Raw genomic sequence first — 20,539 nt, 5'->3', positions numbered from 1 at the left:
GGGTAAGATTCAGTGTGCCCTACTCTCAGTAACAAAAATGACAGCTTGAGGATATACATGTGAACTCCAAAACATTTGATTACCTGTGTGTGCAGACACCTTAAGGGGCCCTCCCTGACTGGTCTGAACAATGAAGAAATCATAAGAATAAACTAGATTCCCTCTCCTGTCAACTCAGTGGTTTAAAATGGGCCTCTCCCCATTCTAAATTCTGAAACTTCTGTTGGAGGAAAGAAACTATTTGAGGAGATAAGCCATGGCAAAAGTGGTGGTGAGGTTGGAAGATTTCAGTGTTTTTCTTCAATACTTTTATCACCTTTTTTTTTCTATGGAGGGGGCCAAGGTCAGGATCATCTGAAAGGAAGAGTTTCTAATACTGAGTGCCTGGGTTGTGTTTGTGAAAGACAGAAAGTAAGAAAAGCAAGAAGAGAGAAGATATCTTGAAAGGGTATGCTTCTTTTCTCCTGGTGCAGGTGCAATTTAGGAAGTGAATACAGAAATTATCTGTCATTTGTGACAAAAGGCAGGTTCAGAAAAGTATCAGAAAAGGTTGTCCCTGAGTGAAAATGTGCTTCCTTGTGATTACAGGATGACAAAGTACATGGAGAGTACATAACAATTTATGGAATTTTTAGAGGCTATATTTTTAAAATATACTCTATAGGACATAATATCTATGACAAATAGCTCTGGATTTGCACCATGAATAGAATCAGCCTGCAAAGGTGGCAGTGACATAACACTGGCATTTTAAGATACGTTCTCATAAGTCATTTAGTTCTGTTTACAAGATAAATCTTATTTTTGTGCAAACAAATCTGCGGAGAACCCTATTGTGCTCTAAGGCTAAAGTGATGCAAGGGGAAAATATGTGTCATATTGGGAAGTGTGTGCTCTTTTAAAAGACTATAAAATACTCAGCTAAATACAGTTGAAAAATGTAATGAAAAATGTGACCCCAGACATATTTCCTTGGTTTCTCTAGGAACCTGTAAAGTAGTTAGTTTACTGTGGGCAAAGAACATAAGGAAGGCACACTGACAGCATCAAATCCATCTGGAAATATTTGTGTTAGCATAAAGGATCCCGTGTCCTCCCACCACAACATGTCTGCTTTCTCAACTTGGCCTCTTAAAAGATGGGTGGAATTGTATTTGGTGCACTGGGCCTTGTTGAATTACACAAGTCTAAAGAAAACTACTCCAGCATCTGTCTTCTTTCAAGCAGATTGTCAACAAGAGGAGGGGGGAAGGGAAGAAGGGGAAACTTTGCGAGGATGTTTTAAAGCCTCGAGATAAACTGTCACTTTGAGCCTTGACAGCTCAAGAGCCTGACACATGCGGGTGCTCCCTGGGGGCTGTCCTGCAGCTCAGCAAGCTGATCACAGCTGCTGGGCTGTGACGCCACAGCGCTTGCCTGACCCGACATAATGGGCAGCCACTTACTGCAAACAAGGTAGATGGAAGAACATAGACTTAAATGGTGCTCTGGTGTAAGAAGGAACGCACCAGGGCCCTCAGTCAATCTTCAGGGCTTTTTTTTTTTTCTTTTTTTTCATTCTGGGTTTGTTTATTCTTTCTCCAAGGAACAGGTGACTGTGGTGCAGTACTAAGCCTCTCCTCTCTAGATCAATAGAAAGAGATGAAGAAATTATTGCAGGAAAGTAAAGAGAAAATGAACTTTGAATAACCATACCATCAGTTTGCTTTGCTTTTTTTCATGTATTACAGTGTAAAGTAAAACCACAAGCCCCTGAGGGGCTGCAAGAATGCTGTCAGCTTAATTCCATCATGCAAGCATGATAATACTTGGTAGGTGAAGAGCAGGTGCCAATGAACCCTTACGAATATTGTGTATTGCATGACCCCAAACACGTCTGTTTCTAAGTATTTCTTGCACACCACACTTTAACTATGACTGTGTTAAAGCAGATGTACTCCACATTTCTGCTTCCTGCTGTGGCAAGGAAGGTAGTGAGTTGAAGAAAACCCTGACTTTTTTTCTCTTAGCATTTTAGCAGCATAGTACAGACATCATTCTCCACTGATGTAAAACATTAACAGCATTGTTCCAGTATGCCTGCTTATATCAGATGAAAAAGTCATCCTGCTTGGCCAATGCAAGTATTCATGTGAACATGGTGTTTAAACAAAGTTTAAACTTACATAACATTGGTGTAGCTTCAGCAAAAATAGAAAAGGAAGACAACCCACCAAAAGTCTCAATTTCATTGTATATTTCCTGGCCTTTCTCTGTTTCTATATCACTACATTCCATTCTTCTGCACAAATGCCTTTTTTTTTCAAGAGCAGGTTTAGCAAAAAGTGTAAAGATATTATACAAAAGCTATTTTTAAATTTATTTTCCAAAGAAGGTTTTGCTTTTACGATGGATTTTGGCAACTGCCTGCATCCATATGAGCTATATTAACATATTTGTGTATACGTCCAAGCCCCTGACTTGGCTAGGAGTTAAAACCCAGAAATTTAAAATGTTTTGATGGGTTTCAGTACTTAAATTCCACGAACCAACGAACTTTATACTGCAAGTGTGCTGATTCCAGAATGTTCAACTTGAGACATTATCAGAAGTGATACACTTTCACTATATTCTCCAAGTGCACATAACATTTTATGCATGTCACCCTTTAAAATATTTATATACTTACTTGATGCACTCTCCAGACCTGGATGCTTTAAAGCCTTATTAAAAATTTGAGCTAACTGACAAAATGTAGATGTTAATTATGAAGTAGGAAGGAAAACTGCTTGCTGATCAACTCTATTATAATATGATCAGCTGATCATATTATAATAGAGTTGCTGATCAGCTCAATTAGAAAAGCTTCAATACAAAGATATCTCAGTTGTGGGTATATTTAAAAAGCCAGCTCCTATACTGGTTACTACAATAGAATGGAGCCTAGGACCTGTGGATGGGAAACTGAGCAACCTCACCATAACCTTGGTATGCCATCAGGTGTTAAACATCCAATGGGCAGACACGATTCAGCTGCTCTATCATTCTCTATCTTGACATAAACCCTTGTTTTACATCCACAATTTCAGTGGACATTACTCAGGATCACATTGTATCTTAAGATAAAGTGTACCTATTGAAGACCTTAAAGAAGAGGCACAAAATACTGTGAGTAAATTTGGCATGTGCACATCAACCAGGTTCAACTCTGCCCATGGAGGATCTGGTGTCTCTCTGCATATACCACACACAGTATAACCTCATAAAATCTGTGTAAAACAGCCTTTCCATTCCTGCAAATCTTGCTGGCTGGCTGGCTTGGCACAAAAACCAAATACACTTATAACCAATACTTGCACTCACAGATAAAACAAAACTGAAATAAAATTGTCAATACATTAATGGTTACCTGGCATGAGCCAACATCTGTCTTCACAATGGTATGGCGTACACACTATGTGCATCCAAAAGATAAATCCATAGTCAAGGATTATGCAAGTGGATGTTTGGATATAAAAAGTGTTTTTGATCAAAAACTTCATGTATATGACTGTATATGACTAAGCATGAAGGGACCGACAGAAGTGTGAGACTGCATTCCTCAATAATACCATGAAGAATCACATGTGCACTTGTTTATATGATGGATATATCCACTATATATCCACTATGGATATATCCACTGCAGCCTGTATTTTTTTTCACTATTACAGTGGTACAGCTGGAGCATACACTGAAAAGCCCATGAATAAATGGCACATTTTCCCATGTCATCTGTGAAGCAATCAGTACACATCAAGAAGAATAATAGATAACAATGCATGGATTTTTTTCAATGTGTGGTGAATTGAATGATGAGCTGTTCCTGCATTAGTGAGTGTTCCTAACAGCATCGTAGTTTCCACAAATGACAGGTTATGGGATATTTTAGGAAACATCTTGCTTTGAGTGAATTCACTCTTCTTTACAATTTTTAGTATAATGATTTCCACTTGCCTTTTTTCTTAGGAACTTAACTAATGACCATACAAAGAAGTATTTCAGAATAACTAAAAAAAAAAATGTAGTTAGGAAGTTCACCACCTCATGAATAAATTATTGAATTGCCTTTCTTTTCCTTGGATTTTGACTGAAAGTAGAACTCATTCCACTATGAAGATTCTAGAACCACAGCTCCCAAGCTCAACTCAATTCTATCTTCCTAGCACAGAGGAGTATTCCAACTTCATAATGTAACACAAAAAATATGTTGACTACTGGCTCACACTTGTTGCCGATGTTTTGTAAGCTACCGTAATTACACTGGGAGAATTAATGAGAAAAGAACCCAAACACATCTGCAGGGAGAAGACTCTATGCATTTGTTTTATACTGTTTGTACTAAGCCTGGAGTTATTTCAGTTTCAGGAATCTCTGAAAATAACCCCCTCTCTGTTCCTATGAGAGCTCTATAGACTCTTTTTCCATAGAAATTGAATAAAACATTCACTGACAGATTTTTTTCAGTGATTCCATGCCACACTTTTACTATGTATATCGAAAGCACATGACAGAAACATAAATTGATACATATATGATCAAACTTCTGAATTATTAATTTTAAGGTCAGCTCTAATTGAAGTACTCCTGAAGTATCTGGAAGTGATGTAGAGGGGAAAAATATCAAGATTATAGAAATTATTTAAACCCTCTTTCCCCTGAATGTCTCCAAATCACCCTTTCTGTGTAGATACTTGTCTTTGACAGACCTGTACTGATGGACCTGCAGGTGACTTCAGAGTTTGTGTTACCAGCTTCTTGGTGCCTTGTAAGAAATCCACGCTCCCAGGCATGTGTTGTTTTCTCTGGCAGCAGAAAATGGCTGGTTCCATTTAAACATTTTAGAAACTACCTGCTAAACTACAAGGACAGTAATATACTATTTCCGTGGTGGGTTCAGCCACTTGAAGTAAGAGTACCTTTCAGAAGAAAAGGCTTTACACTGGTTTCAGAACAGTGTCCCAGATTTGGTTCAGGAGCTTGCTGTGTATATCAGCTCAGGGAAATCACTTGTGTCATACTGCACATGAGCATGGAGGGCACTTTTATATTCGTAAACACCACAGGTGTGTGACTGAGAGTTTAATGAAATCAATGGAATTTGAGTAGTTTATATGAACTTGAGATCAAAATTGAATGTATCATCAGGCAGTTTCTGTTTGATCAGGAGACCAATTGTCATGCCTTCTTTCAAGATACTGAGTTTTTTCTTCCTCATCATTCACAAGTTTCTACATGAGCTGGAAAATCTCTTCTCAAATGTGGCACATCTTTTGTGTGCCTAGAGGCTTAGAACTATATCCTAATATTTTATTGCATGCAGAGAACTTTCACTGTCATCAACGGTCACTGCTGAAACACATCTCTATTTATCCTGGTGATGCTCACTCTCCCATGGCCCATGCAGCTCTAAGAGGGACCTGAGATCCTTTGCCTAGAGTGTGGAGGAGGGTGGAAGATGAGGAGATGAAATATTTCAGTGCCCTTTTTACAGCCTCACCACATCCTTGGATGAGGAGTATTATGTTGTTTTCTAGTTCATTTGACTCACTAATCAAAGCAGGCTAAAATTAGTAATTGTCCATAAAATATATTTTTTTAAGTTAGAAATATTACACATACACTAGATAAAGCTGAAGAATCCACAACAACAACAATTCATTTCTTTATGCTAAGGTTGCATCAAGAAAGTTCCTTCTAATGATCTTATTTGACCTTTGTCCCCCTAATAAAAAAAACTTCCACAGGTACACAAACACTAAGTTTTATATCAGGAGACTACTCTGGTAGATAGACATGTCTATCCTTCAAAGAACTTTGAAACTCATGGCTGTCCCTTTGTAGCTACTTGGTTTTCTTCAAACTAACCAACTAACCAGTTAATCTCTAACCAACTTTTTCATTCCTGTCATCTTGTGCAATATGATGCATAATGCATAATCTATACAGTCTAACTGTATGCAGCTTATTACTGGTTTCTGACTGAGGCCAGAAATTATAACAGCCTAATACTTTGAAATGATCACAGGTTTGTGTTGATGAATCTTCATTTTTCAAATAAGCAAGCTGTATCAATATGTAATATTGAGCAATAATAACAAAGAATTTATTACTCTTCAACTGAACTGTGAAGATAATTCAACACTAACAGAGTTTACTTTGTTTTAGTATCTGCATTTGGTTATCCACCACTTAAACTGCAAAGGTTTACACATTTTTTTTTTTTCTGGAGGTATCTGCCCTTGCAGGATATCCAGCTGTTTCTGATATTACACACTATACATTATGATCAGGAACACCAAGCCATTCAAAGGGGAAAGCTGTGAAGCTTGAAATCAGAGGCAAACAATGGATTTTTCTTTGTTGTACTTTTCCTGGGGATTTGTGAAAATAGGGGTAAAACAATTTTGTAGTTTTTAAATGCAAAAAGAGGCAGCCTCCAGATGTTTACATGTCTGCCAGTAAAGCTGTTGTGCTGCTGAATAACCAGACAAGCCATGACACCAAACTGCTCATAGTTCAGAGAGGTGCTCACAGCCATTACCAGAAAAAGTCAGGGTTCATGCTGGCTGGATCTGCCTGTCCTAAAACAGATTCAGCAAGTCAATGGAATAATATCCATGTGCTGTCCTATAGAGTTCTGGTGTTGTGATGCTTCCCCAAGTCAAATGTTGCTCCAATTGCTCCGTATCAGACAGAGAAGGGCAGATAACCCATGACCCCATGACCAGACACCATTTGTTGATCCACTTCTGACACAGATTGTGTGAGAAGAAGCAGCCCAGAAACCTAGAGAAAAAAGGTGGCACCTGGTTACAGGTCTGGCTAAAAGATGTGCCTCTCAGAGCACAGCTAAGTCTCACCATTCCCCACTCTTCCTTTCACTTGTTTTGTGCCTTTCACCCTAAATGGCCACCATCATAAACAATGTCTCTGGTAGAGGAGGAAGTGAATTCAGATCACTTAATCTCTGGGCACAGGTCTCCTATATCATCAATTTGATAGAAGAAATATGTATGGGACACTCAGGGGAAAATGAATTTTTGAAAAAAATTCTTTGGTTTTCTTGGATTTACCTGAATTTTCTTCATGCGTTTCTGGTTCTGTATAAGATCTTAGGGAACAGCTTTCTCTAGGCAGTGATCCCTCTTACCTCTAGGTCTTAAATAAGAAGTATGTGATGGGACATTTAAAACCAAGTTTCTAATTAGGAGATTAACACATAGAATATGTTTGTCATCCTAGCCTAGTAACCATAACCAGAGACAATGAATAAATGGAAGAATATGACTGGTTCAATATTTATTCAACCTGTGTGTTCATAGATGATGCCTATGCTCCCCCTAATGTTGATTCACAGGTGTATTTACATTTTGTATCAAGGCCTCAGACTTTCTTTTTTAGAAATCTGACTCTTACAAACTTCTTTTTTATCCTGAAGCAAGGAACTGACTTAGAAGTCTTTTCAGAAAAACTATACTTATAATTATGCAATTTACGTACTGAGACAATTCCAGACATGATGTCCTTCAGGAAACTGACTGATTGATGTCTGTGTTAACTCAGATCAAGCACCTGTCTTCAAAGGCAAAGCTGTGCTTGTGTTACCACATTTTTTCTGCACTCTGCACTCAGTCACATGCACATGAGGGCTTCTCCTTTGTGCTGAAGCTGTAGTGTCCTCTGTGGAAAGCTGGAAGGCATAATAATAAATGCATGTATGTGTGATTATGTCAGCACTCTCACAGAAATGCTCAGGATAGTTTCTACACTGTAGTGACTTGAATCCAAGACCACCGACCCTTGTCTGTGCAGGGCTGTGAGCCAGTCACCCAGATGTGGTGACTATCTATGGAAAACTGGCCTCCCTAGCCACTTCAGCCAGGCAGTTAGGTTTCCAAGCTGAGTTTGGAGATACTTTACTTCTAGGGAAAATCCAGATTAGCTTTAATTAAATATACCTCTTGAACTGATGGAAGGAGACAGTAAATATAAAATTTTCAAACACAAGGGGAAAAAATCAAGATGCGAACATGGTTTTCCTGAGTAAGTCTGTCCTGAAGCAACATCCCTTTTTCATTCTCTAGTAATTTTCAGCCGTGGCTGTTGAGCCCTCTAAACTTGGTCTGCAGGTGTTGAAATCTTCATCTTACATTCTTACTGCCTGCATTCCTACTCCTTGCACAAAAGCAGAGTTTATGTTAATGCCCAGATACTTTAAAGAAAAAAAAAATAGAAAAGTGTAGTGATCAGTATCCATCATCTTTCCAACTGCCTTGTCACTACATCAATTAATACAATTGAGCAAAAAATGTCACAAGCCCAGCGGAAAAACCTTTACATATCCTTTCAGGGGGAAGTTTACTCCCAGCGTTTTTTCCCTTGCATTAGCTCCTGTCATCCACAAAACAACAGAACCCAGTGGTGTCAATTATATTTGATTGACTGAGTAAAGCACACACACAAATAAGCAAAAACAATGGACACAAAAATCTATATATGACTCCCCTTGTCAGTGAGAATGCTTGTCTTCTCCATTTTCATGCTGCACGGTGTCCTGCTGCTACGGGCTTAAATGTTTCCTTCAGCCCCCATACTATCACCAATTAAGTTAGCAGGGTCTTCAAAGGTGTCAAATGACTCCCTGGGCAATTGGCTGTAACTGCTGTTCAATAAATGAGGTCTAATTTATCAGTTTAACTTCACTTTTAAAAACCTAATGTCTCCTGGTACCATGTGCCATTTGCCCAGAGAGTGAAAAGATGCCTGCCACGTCGCATTTTGAAAGTTGGATGAGCTCATGTTAACAGTCACATGTTTTGTCTGTCATGCCTTTTCTCCCAATTTGAAAAGACGTATTTGAATATAATATACTTGAGTGGTGTGGACTTGTGCAGTACGGTATCCAAATAAATAATTCCTAGAAAAATGAATAAAAGGATTTAAACGTTGCTTATGACACAGGAGGGTTTGATCTCACCTTAAAATACAGCCCCACATTACTTTTCCTGCACTTCTTTTTCAGTGACCCTGTGCAGAAACAATGAGAGCTGTGTTAAGGTGCAGGAATTCTGTGGGCATCACAGGACACACTCTTTCACAGGATACACTTTTCAAGGAATAGAGTGCAGGGTGGCTTACAACCAGCACTCTAAAGATATTAGGCAGTGTCTCAAAAGGTCAGAAAAGCAGGATAAAAACTTAAGAAAGAAATTATACAGGGAGAAAAACTTTTATACTTTTAAAAGTAGTGGTTTTCTGGAATTAAAAAATAACATAAGCTTTCACTCTAGACAAAGCTTGTGCTAGGAATAAAACTTTTGCTCTCACATGTGTCAGCATTAATATACATCAGCTGTAATGGAAATTCTGGTAACACAGGGCAGCTTTAATTGAATATTTAAGTAAAACTAAAGTGATACTATTATGTGTTTTAGAGTTTTCTAATACATAGACACCAAGCTGCTCAGTCAGGCAAAGACATTCTCATGTGAGCTGCTACTTCAATCCTTTTTCTTCTTTATTCAATCCTACCCAGCACAGAACTTTAAACCTATGGAAAAGATGCCTTGCTGATAAACTAAAACCTGAACTAAAACCTACATTGTCACACCATGAGATGAGGCATAATACATTTTTTGTGTAACTTTCTCAACTTACTAGACTCTGTTTTGTTCCAAAGGTATTTGCAACACGTCTACTACTCCTAACCTGAAACTGTCCTGTGATAAAATGTAAGAACCTTAATTTAACATTGTGGTTCATCATGCCATTGATATGAGCATGGCACAATGGAAGCATTTTAGACTTTAAGCTTGTAAACAAGGCAAGAAGATTCGGTCTGGTAAAAGTCAGGAGGTACTGCATTTCCCTATTCAGAAAGAATTTACCATTGGAATTAAGCTGTGAAAGTCTTGCCCTCAAAGTAAAAAAAACTACCATGATGGAGAGACAGTGCATGAAAGTAAAAGAAAAGTATTAAAGTTACAAATTTAATGAGACTCATAAATCCACAAATAGTCACCCTTTGCAACATCAGATTGAGTCAATAGGAACTCTCTTCACCTCTAAGACACACTGAAGGAACAAGAGTAGAGTAGGATGACTTTGTAATCTACTCATTTTACCTGAACATCTTTCTCAACACCTTTAGTCTTCATTTATTTTTAACAGACATTAAAATTTCATATACGTCTTACACACCCATGAAGTCTCAACAAGTATTTTATAGAGTTGCTGTACACTATTTCCTGTCTACTATATTAACACTGTTTTTTCTTCTTGTCCATGACTAAGGACGACATTGCAATCTGTGATCATTGCAACGTCTCTCCCACTCTCATTTTTAAAGTACAAATTCTCTTGCTTGGATCAGATCTTTTTTACCAGTACCTTTGTATCAGTACCAGTACCTATCAGTCTGTACCAGTATCTGGCCATTTTTGTTGCGAAGTTTCCTTTTGTTTGTGTTACTGTGGTCCTCACTGTTATTGGGTTGTTCCTGCAGGACCTCAGATCTCCTTCTGCCAATGCTTCCTCTCAACCCTACTCCTTAGACAATTGTAAAGGCTGCTAAGTGATATCACTCCCCACCGTGACTTCTCAGAAAGCCCTCCTTGGAGAAGGTGTTTACACCCCCGCCCCCAACCCGTTCAAAAGAAATTACTGCCACCTCATTTTTAGCCAGTTAGCACCAACTTCACAGTTCTCACGATACCATCTACCTTACCTGGTGCTTCTTCAAGTTAGAGGATATTAGATGTTCCACGGAAGTCCAGATAGCTTTCTTCTCCACAAAATCAATTATGATAGAATGGTGTTGAACTATGGGAGAGTAAGTTGCTTTTATCTTAGATGTAAATTGCTAATTATGAACCTGTAAAGTGCAGCGTGGTATAACATATTTTTATAAAGCCTGCCTGCCTTGTGAATTTATTTGCCACAATTGTCACACAGAGATTATTTGCTCCCTCTATTTTAAATGGACATTGGGCACAAACAGTTAAATGTAAATTTGAAGTTTACTTCTATCTTGGGTATGATCCCCTTCCTTAATGTCCCTTTGTGTTGGGTCAGTAATGCTATCTTAATTGTGTTCTTATTAATAAGGAGGAAACTGTGCTGTTGCTCCAGTTAATGGTTCAAACAAAAAAAAAAAAAACGCATTAAGGTGTTTTAAATAGAATGCAACAGTATACCAAACTAAAGGAAAAAGCCTTCAAGCTTAAATTTGTCTGAAATTTACTCATAGTCAACCTGAACCAGACATAGCCCTCAAATTGTTAATCAAGTGGCTGTGACAGTGCTATTTACATTAAAAACAGGTAACAAACCTTATACCCATGCTGTCTCTTTAAACTACAACAAAATTCATCCGTGCAGTATCCACTCTGAAAACTAGTGTGAGAAGACAAAGCACAGAAAACCTTAAAATAATAAAGCCAAATAATGAGTTATTTTTAGAATGCAAAAAAATAGCTACAGGAACAGAAGCATTTAGTCAATACCAGTTTGGGAATAATTAAAAAAGAAAGATATTCAGAGCTGTCTATGTGTGGTGAAGTACTTTTTCATCCTTCATCTCTCTGAGTATGAGATGGGTGTCTGACTAATTTCCTACTGCTTCCTGATCTTTTCTTCCCCTGGAAAGGCTTGGCAGGCAGGTGTAGCTCTTCCTTGATGTCAGGGAGAGAAGTAGTGTTAGCATGTTACAATAAACTCTGCGTAGTCTATTAAAAAATGTTATTTATGGAAGCATAGAAAAATGACATGCAAATAGACAGTTATAGTTACCTTCTTGTTTTTGTTCCCCCATCTACCTTCTGTCTATTCTAGCTTTGCTTTGCTGATTGTATCATTCAACATATGAGTTCATTTCTGCCTAGAGCTGTAGTAGAGCAAGGAAACTTCCTCTGCATAATGGAAGAAGAGGCACAGTGCCACCAGTGATAGGGTGGGCAGTAAACATCTTGGTGAGGAATTAAAATGACTCCTGGGCTCCAGGAAGTAGCAAAAGCCATGACAGAAGTGACCTTCTGAGAGAAGCTTGAGTGCGCTTCTGGTATTGCCAGTGACAGCCAGAGTCAGAGTGACTTACAAAACACCACAGGCCCTGTCCTAGTGCACATTAAAAAAAAAAAAAATAATGACATTATTATAGAATTTAGTGGTACTAAGGTATTTTTTATCCTGGTTCAGAATCAAATATTATGTTGCATTAACAAAGCTATGCAAGATTTTTTGCAGCTTGAAAGAATTTACGTTTCCTTATTGTGGGAGAAGTGCAATATTAAAAAGTAAAATCAGAATAAATAACCATAAGACTTTATACCCTTGCCACACTCATCTTAAAGCTGTTAGTAACCACCCATCAGGACTTATCCAAATTACACAACCCTGCTTTCATGACCTGTATTCTCTTCACTTACATCCTCTCCTGCTTTTCCTCAAACATGCCACTGAACTCCCATTTGACTATTTTCAGAGGGAGAGTGTAATTTTTTTCCAAATAGACCCACACTGTTACCAGCTGCGCTTCGGGCAACCCTGGCTGACCTTCTGCACCTACCAAAACTATGAGTCTATTGGTATGACTCTCGTTCTTCTGGTAGCATCTGGGAAGCTATTGGAAACGACCTTTTTTTATTTTTTTCTTTTTTTTTTTTTTCTTTTAGTGAACACATACCTACATACCGGTCGTGCTGTGGACTATTGCCCTCTGGAGTTCGAAGCTGAGAGGAACGTTTTCTCAACACGTCTTTCCTCTTCAGGCAGAGGACTTCACTATTCGCCTCTTTTGCCTCGGCTGAGAGAGTTTACAACTAGCCAGGAATTTTTCTGGCTTTCTCTGAGCCTCTTTTACCTGCATAGACAACACCGAAAGATTTGCTCCTTGGAATTACATCTTTTTATTTGGGGTCAAGCCAGCAGTGGAGCTAATCATTATCCATTACATCATTAATATTTATCTCAACTTTAGAACTATTTTAAAGAAGTTTAGACGCCTTTGACATTTTTGGGCATGGTTTCTTGTTCCCACACACTTCCATTAATTATGTAAATTATGGTTCCAGCCTTAATAGCCAACTTCAGTCATCACAGCAGGGTTTTTGTGTGCATGTGTGTGAAGACAAGAAACTCACCTATCCTTTCAAAGAACAGTTTCAGAAAATAATGAATGAAATTAAATCTTAAAAAAACAAAACAGAAACTAAACCCTTGATGTGCTATTGCATTCTATGTAAATTTGACTGTACAGAGCCACAGGTTTTTGTTTGTGCTCAAAGTTGTTCACACAACTTAGTTAGTCTAGAAATATACAGATTCAAGAAAGAATGGGATTTCACTTAATTTTTTTCTATGTTTTATGGAATCATGTACGTATGTTAGTATTCATCTGCATATTCCATTTTAACAGCATTTGAACCCTTGATTGCATGGAATTACGGGGGATGCAGAGAGAGTGGTATGAAGATGGGTTAAATTCCTTAGGGTTTCATGAAAACAAGTGCCAAGACAGGGCACAGAGACCATAAATAATCTGTTAGTGGTAGTAACTGTGCTAGATACTTTCCTTCTTGGACTACTAAACAAATTAACCAGGAAGCACAAATCCGTAGGAAATCAAACTCCTGACATTCTGGTCACCCTGAAATTAGCCATTTTTAAATTAGGGTTTGGTAAGAAAGTGCTGCCCCTAGCTCAGGTTTAAAAATACTATCAGAATATTTAGAGTATATTTAACCATACTGCTCTCCCAGACCTGGAAAAATGTTCCTTCTCCTAATTTTCTGCCAGAAAGAACCTTTCTTTTTCTTTGGTTTTAGTAGGGCTGGCAGGTGGTGAAAGTAGGCAACCCACAGTCTGTGCCATCAAGGGTCTGTGGGAGCACAGGCATGAAGGAGGCAAAAGTCTGATGAGATTTCCTCCGGAGGAACAATTTAGGCAGTGACCCTGCTGCCATCAGCACATATAAGCAGCTCCACTAAACCGAATGGGACCATTCACAAACAGGCAGCAGGACACAGATGTTTAAAGAGCATTGGAATATCTGTTCCTTAAAGTCACTGATAAGGAATACTTCACTTGACAAGAACAACATAATATAATGCTTGTTTTACTGTGGCATCTGAATAAAATTGCAGGTGGACACTGTCATTAGCACAGTTCCTAATGAAGATATACAGGACTCTATTTTTGGAGAGTCTATAACAGGTCTTGTGACAGGTCATGGAGATTTATGCTGCAGAATGTCCTCAGGCATCTACTGGTTTCTCTCCTGCAAAGGTATTCCATGATTCTACAGACTTTGTTCTGATACATCTCTCTTACTAAATCATCTGGTGTGAAGTATTAACTGGTGGCCTTGCACTACATTTTGTCATGCATTAAGCTTTATCCAGTCACTTCAAAAGTCAAATCCATGCCCGTGTATTCTGAATTCTTAATAGATATTTTACCAATAGTAACAAGAATATTTCTTGCCTTAACACCAAAAAAAAATCAGATTTTAAGAAGCTGAAATACTAATCAATGATGCTTTAGTCTGGCTTGTTTTTATACTACATTTAAAAAGTTCTGAAAATGTTTGAATCCCCAAAAGTCTGTTGAAAAAAATGAAATCTTCTTCTCCCAGAGCACAGTGTGGTGAAATAAATTAGTATAATGATTTATGTTTACGGTTTTAGTCAATTCTGATAGAGATTATAGAGACAAAATGACAAACTGCCTTAGAGGTAAACTTAAATCATGTCAGCCAATCTTTAGTTTTTCCTTACTCTAATTGCTCCTCCTGTTCATTTATCTTCCTAGGCAATCTTTAGAAGAAATACTAGTTTAATCAGTGCATGTGCAAACCACCAGAGATAAAAAGTTTAGCCTAATTTGTCTCACTAAATTGTAATGCCTCTAGTAAACAAATCTTGGCTTGAAAGGAAACCAAGAAATCTAAATAAACACCCTCCACAAAATGTTTCTCTCTTCTTGGTTACATGTAGTACTGCTGATATTTTATGAACTTTGGTTTTGATGTATGCAAAACAAAAATCTATGTGCTCTATGCTCAGATAGTTGCTTTCAAATATTCGTAATAGCTTTTTAGCACGAGTAATTTCATATTATTACAGAAAAGTAATGCAAATAATTAAATGGCACAATGAAATACTGTATTACAACTGTGCAGTATATAGTCAGATGAGATTAATTTTAATTTTTCTTTCTATGGTTTTGAAATCAATACAGTTTTGCAGCTCACAGCATGCAGAATTTCTTAGGTTGGTATAGCTTTATTGCTGTTAATCTTATCTTCCTCTCACTCAAGAGTACAGTTTTGCCACTCACTTTGAGAGAAGTAGGTTCAATCCAGTAAGCTCTGCTTCCACAAATGTGGAAGTGCTTGGCATGAAAACACATGCAAGTGTGTGAGTCTTTGCAAAGTAGAGACATAAGACAACAAACAATCACTGGCTTGAAAACATCCCAGGAATTAATTAAATCAGACCACTCTGTTCATTTCTGCAAAGTTAAGGTCCTTGAATGCAGACTGCACTTTCTTAAAAAATCCACAGGTCTAATCCACCAACAACATGCAGTGGCTCGATTTTGGAGGACTGTTTGAATGGCTACATTTTTATTGTTTTTCTAAAGAGGCTTATCAATTGGAGAAATCTCATTAAAGGGAATTTTGCACTTATAAGGCTTCTGGGATCCAGACTTTCTGGGCAACTCAGATTAGAATCTGATCTCAATTGCTAGGTTTTTCAAAATACATCTGTGTGTCATTACTCATAAAACTAATCCCAGCAACTTGAATCAGAGCTTATATGTGAGAAAATGAGCATGTATTTTCAAATACTTGCTGGATCGGGTGCTATTTTTAATTTATTTATGTATTTATTTATTTATTTTATGTCTAGAAATTTTTGGTGTATACCACTGCATAAACCTTGATCCTATGTCTTCTGCTCTACAAGGAGGAGAGACATTTTGAAGCAAAAAGAGTACAGAATTATCTATAATAAGGTCATTGGCTGACATATCTTGTTACTACACAGCATCCTTGCCAAATATATATGCACTGGGTGGAAAATATGCTTTCTTCCTAATTAAAAAATTAGAGAGCAAAGATAAAAGTAAAGCATCTCCATTTCTGGACAAGTGAGACATAACTCATGTCAGATGCTGCAATTCTTATCACTTTCTCATTATGCGTGTTTATCATGGTCATTCATCTACTTATCAGGTCTGCATGATGGTACAAACATCAAAAAAGCACAAACAGCCACAAGGCCTCTAAAGGAGCATGACTTTGTGCCCAACCTTAAAAAATACATCAAAAACACTTAATGTTCTGTCTCAGAGACAGCAAATTATGTACATTTCAAAGATTAAAGACAAGCCGGCAGAATATATATAAAACTCAATTATCAACATATTTTTAATGGTCTATGTCTCTTTTTTCATTGCTTTCCTTGGTAAGCCAGCCTCTCAAATATTTTAAATTGCCACTACATTCCTTACCTGCAAGTCTCAGCTGTGCCAGTTTACACAAACTAAGGATCAAACCCATGCTCATATCTGAAGAAATGGTCAGGTCTGGATGCTGTTGTTCTAGGACTTTAAGAGAACCTGACTACACTCTGGGAACAGCACAACTACACCAGTGAGAAAGTAGGAGCAGGTCCTCTCCAATTACCTCAATACTACTGTGTCTGGAGCCACCATAACCCTTTTCTGTGTGTGCTGCAGGGCATTCCTGCAAAGTCTCCTAGCCTGGCTACATGGATGGCCAGATAAAAATAAAGGTGTCTCTCTGTTGACTTTGTCAAGTAACCAGCAAGTTCAATGAATCAGAACCATATTCTCCAAGAAAACCTAACTCCACTCCCAGAACACATTGACAATCTGATTTTTATAACTGCTTTTTATAAGGATGAGAAGAGCAGATGTGAGATGTATAACATGTCAGAAGAGCAGTGCATGCGCCATAATTAGGGAATACTGGTTTGAGACCTGTTGCTTACTACTGGAAACTGGTGGGAAGTAGAGGAAATGGCTGAGCTTCAGCAAACTGGTGTCCTTGTATCCATGTTATATATCCTTTGATCAGGGTATATATTGAACTGAGTGTTGAGAACAATCTGACAAATATAGCCTTTTTGTGAGATGTTAAAGAATATATTAAAATTTTGCAAAATATTAAGCACTCTAAATTTTGTGATGAATAGTTAATTTAGTTGGCTTAAAATAAAAATACATGTTGCCTATTTATAGTTTTGCTGTAGCTGTCATATCACTTGACATGCTGTGTGAGACCTTCACTGAAAGGCTTCAGCATCATACTCATAATGAGCACCTAAAACATCACAGGGACTTGGAAGGTGATCAGACAAGAGCAGGCAAGATGTCTTAAGCACCACTTTAACTTCCAGACACTGCAAAAATACATGTACCCTGGCTACTTGAGTGTTAAAAGATGTTGTGCCTCAAATACCTAGCTAAAGGGATGGCGGTGCTTGTGGTCATAAAAGAAATAATTTCAGATGGGAACAGTGTCCCTGGGAGCTCCAGTTTAGACCCTTTTAATATGATCTTCTGAAGACATGGTGTTACACTAAAGAGCTGTTCTTAGCAGTTCCCCAGTAAGTGCCATTAAATGATATGGGATGTATGACCCATAAGGGAGAGATGAGGATGGAACAATAAACATGAAGATAAAAAGAAGGTAGAGTTTTAGTCTTGGAAATCACAAAAGAAGGGTAGAGAAAGCCTTTCCCCTTGATCCAAAAATCACAGAATGGGACTTGTCAATGTCTCCAGCCTGACAATGGTACCCTGCAGGAACAGCCTTTGTAAGAAAGGCCATAACCTGTAGAGTTATTGAAATTTAGACCTTATTTTCCTGAGAATGATAGCAGAAGTCCAAATAAAAATCCTTTTTTTATTTGGACTTTTGCTGTCATACTTTTGCTATAGGGATGATTGTCTATGACAATGAAGATGCCATTATAATAACATGTAAAATAAGTCACCAAAAACCTACCCTTTGGTACACATCACTGCACAAACCTTGATCTTGTAGAACAATGCTATCAGTGTCAAAAGAAGGCACACAGCAAAAAAACCCTTATGAAAGAAAATCTCTGTTTCTGTTGCTGATCCCATGGGACCACACAGCCCTTTGTTTCTGTTTTCACTGAACTCTTGCTGTGGCTCTGCAAGGATTTACAACTTTAGCAGAGGATAATCAATTCAAATACTCTGAAAGCACAGCTCTGAAACTATCCAATCAAAACCAAACTGACAGTGACAAAGAGATAAAGGGTGTGTTTGGAAGCTGCACACTGACATTACCAGAAGAAGAGAGTGTAGTGGTGTTGCGTCACCAGTCAGAATCAAAACATATGGGCAGAAGACAGGCTACTAATATGCACAGCACAAGGAGATTAAAACTGAAAGATGACAGGCTAAACATCACTGTTTTACAGACTGAAGGCTGTGCAGATGGTTAATGATGCTGATCCTTTCACACCACTTCCCACACCCGTATAACGGGCCTGAAGCCAAGTGGGGAAAAGGAAACACTCCTACGTTCCTGGGATTGTAATATAGCAATAAGTTTTCATTTTTGCCTGTGTTTGCTGGGTTTTGGTTGTGTTGACTGAATGTATCACATATAACCTATTAGCATTTTACAGAAAACACTGAACATGTTAACCTAAAAGTCCAATAAGTTATACATAGAATATTCTGAGAGGACTTAATGAAGAAAAAATGTACTTTAAAGTTTAATTTACAGCAGTTTGTTGATTTGTTTGTTTTTCTTTTTTTAAGAGAGACTTAGAGTCCCAAATGATCATTCAAACCCCAGAATGGAAAACGCCATAGAGTTGCATGATTGGAAATGCATGTAATTGTATTTCTTACTTCAGTGACTGTATTAAGATGACATGCTGGTATTAAGTATGAAATCTTTTGTGAATCTCAAATCTAATTTAGGGGAATTATCTTACTACTATTTTTGCACTGCTGTAAAGCATAGCCTACATTTCTTAGTTTTCTGCTCCTAAAATATTTACCTTTCTGAAAGGTTAGGTCACAGGGTAAAACAACTTGTAATCAAGAAGATGGTCTTATAAGTAATATTTTTTTTAAAAGGGACTGAAAGCTGTCATCTAACAGACTTGTTTTGTAGATATGCAAATCAGAACAACTGAAATAAATGAGTAACTCCTGCAGTTTTGTACAGCTACCAACCAACAGAATCAGATGCTCACACTGAGACAAGATTCACAATTCTAGGCAGATCATTGGCAACATTTACTCAATCAGAACAGGATCTGTTTAAGTATGAAATTTTAAACACACAAAATTAACACCTAGAGATCACTATAGGAATATATATAACATAGAATTTAAAAATAAGTGCTATCTTGGTCAGTGACAGAAGCCCTCAGTTGTGTTGTGGGCTGCAAAATGGTATAAGCAGTATAGACAAAGCATGATGGGGCAATAGATCACAGTAATAACATTTGCAATAAACAATAACAGAACAAAGCAGACATCTATAAAAATCCCATGAGGAATTTGCCTTATCCATAATTTTTCTTTACATTTGAGAAACTGTGTCAGGAAAGCCATTACAGCCAATGGCACCAATTAATTTCTGCAACTTTTAATGACATGTTCCTGGGTAAAAACCTCAGATAATACCCCAGGCTCATGATTGATAGAAGCCTGTGTTTGATTTGTACCAGACTGTTGATTTTTTTAGCATTTTTAAAGAGTCCCAGTGCAGCCAATCAAGCAATCAACATGAAATACTCAGATCTTCTCCTGTAAAGTACAAGAAAACAGAAAGACAATGGGACTTCCTTCATAAAGTTGACAGAATATTGGTGATTTTATTTCAGTAGCTCTCCAGATGATGGATGAACCAAATTTTTATTCGAGAAGCAAATGATAGTCAAAAAGAAACCCTTGATTCTCTTGCCATTCTGGATATTTTACATCTAGAAGGGCTGTTGAAATGCAGAAGAGATATAAATAATTGATTTTGAGAGGTGAAACATCAGAATAAACTAATTTCATGTTTGGTTTTCTGGTTTTCAGATAACCAACAGGTTTCAAACATATATATATATATATATATGTATAAAAATCCAGCTTTGATTTTTTTGTTTCTTTCTCATACATAAACATGTAGAGAATTTAGAAAGTGCACACATAATTCCCTATTATTTTCCAGAAGTGCTCATCAACATCATTGTCTTATACTTTGAGATCAGTTACAGAATTAAACTGTCTGAAACCAGAGGTAGGTGCATTTTTGCTGCCTAGTGAGCTTCATGCACCCATTGTATCCTCTTATATCCCCATCTCTGTAACAGTAAGACGTTTATAACCACTATGATACTGAAGTCAATTAATTATTCAAATCTGTCAGCGAAAACATGGGGAATCATGTGTTTGTGAATGGATTCCACAGGGCAGTTGAGCAGGCAGGGAAAGCGTTCGTAGGCGC

The sequence above is a fragment of the Cinclus cinclus genome, chromosome Z, assembly GCF_963662255.1.
Source record: "Cinclus cinclus chromosome Z, bCinCin1.1, whole genome shotgun sequence".
Lineage (NCBI taxonomy): Eukaryota > Metazoa > Chordata > Aves > Passeriformes > Cinclidae > Cinclus > Cinclus cinclus.
The sequence above is the reverse complement of the archived record's forward strand: the minus strand, read 5'-3'. Positions refer to the sequence as shown.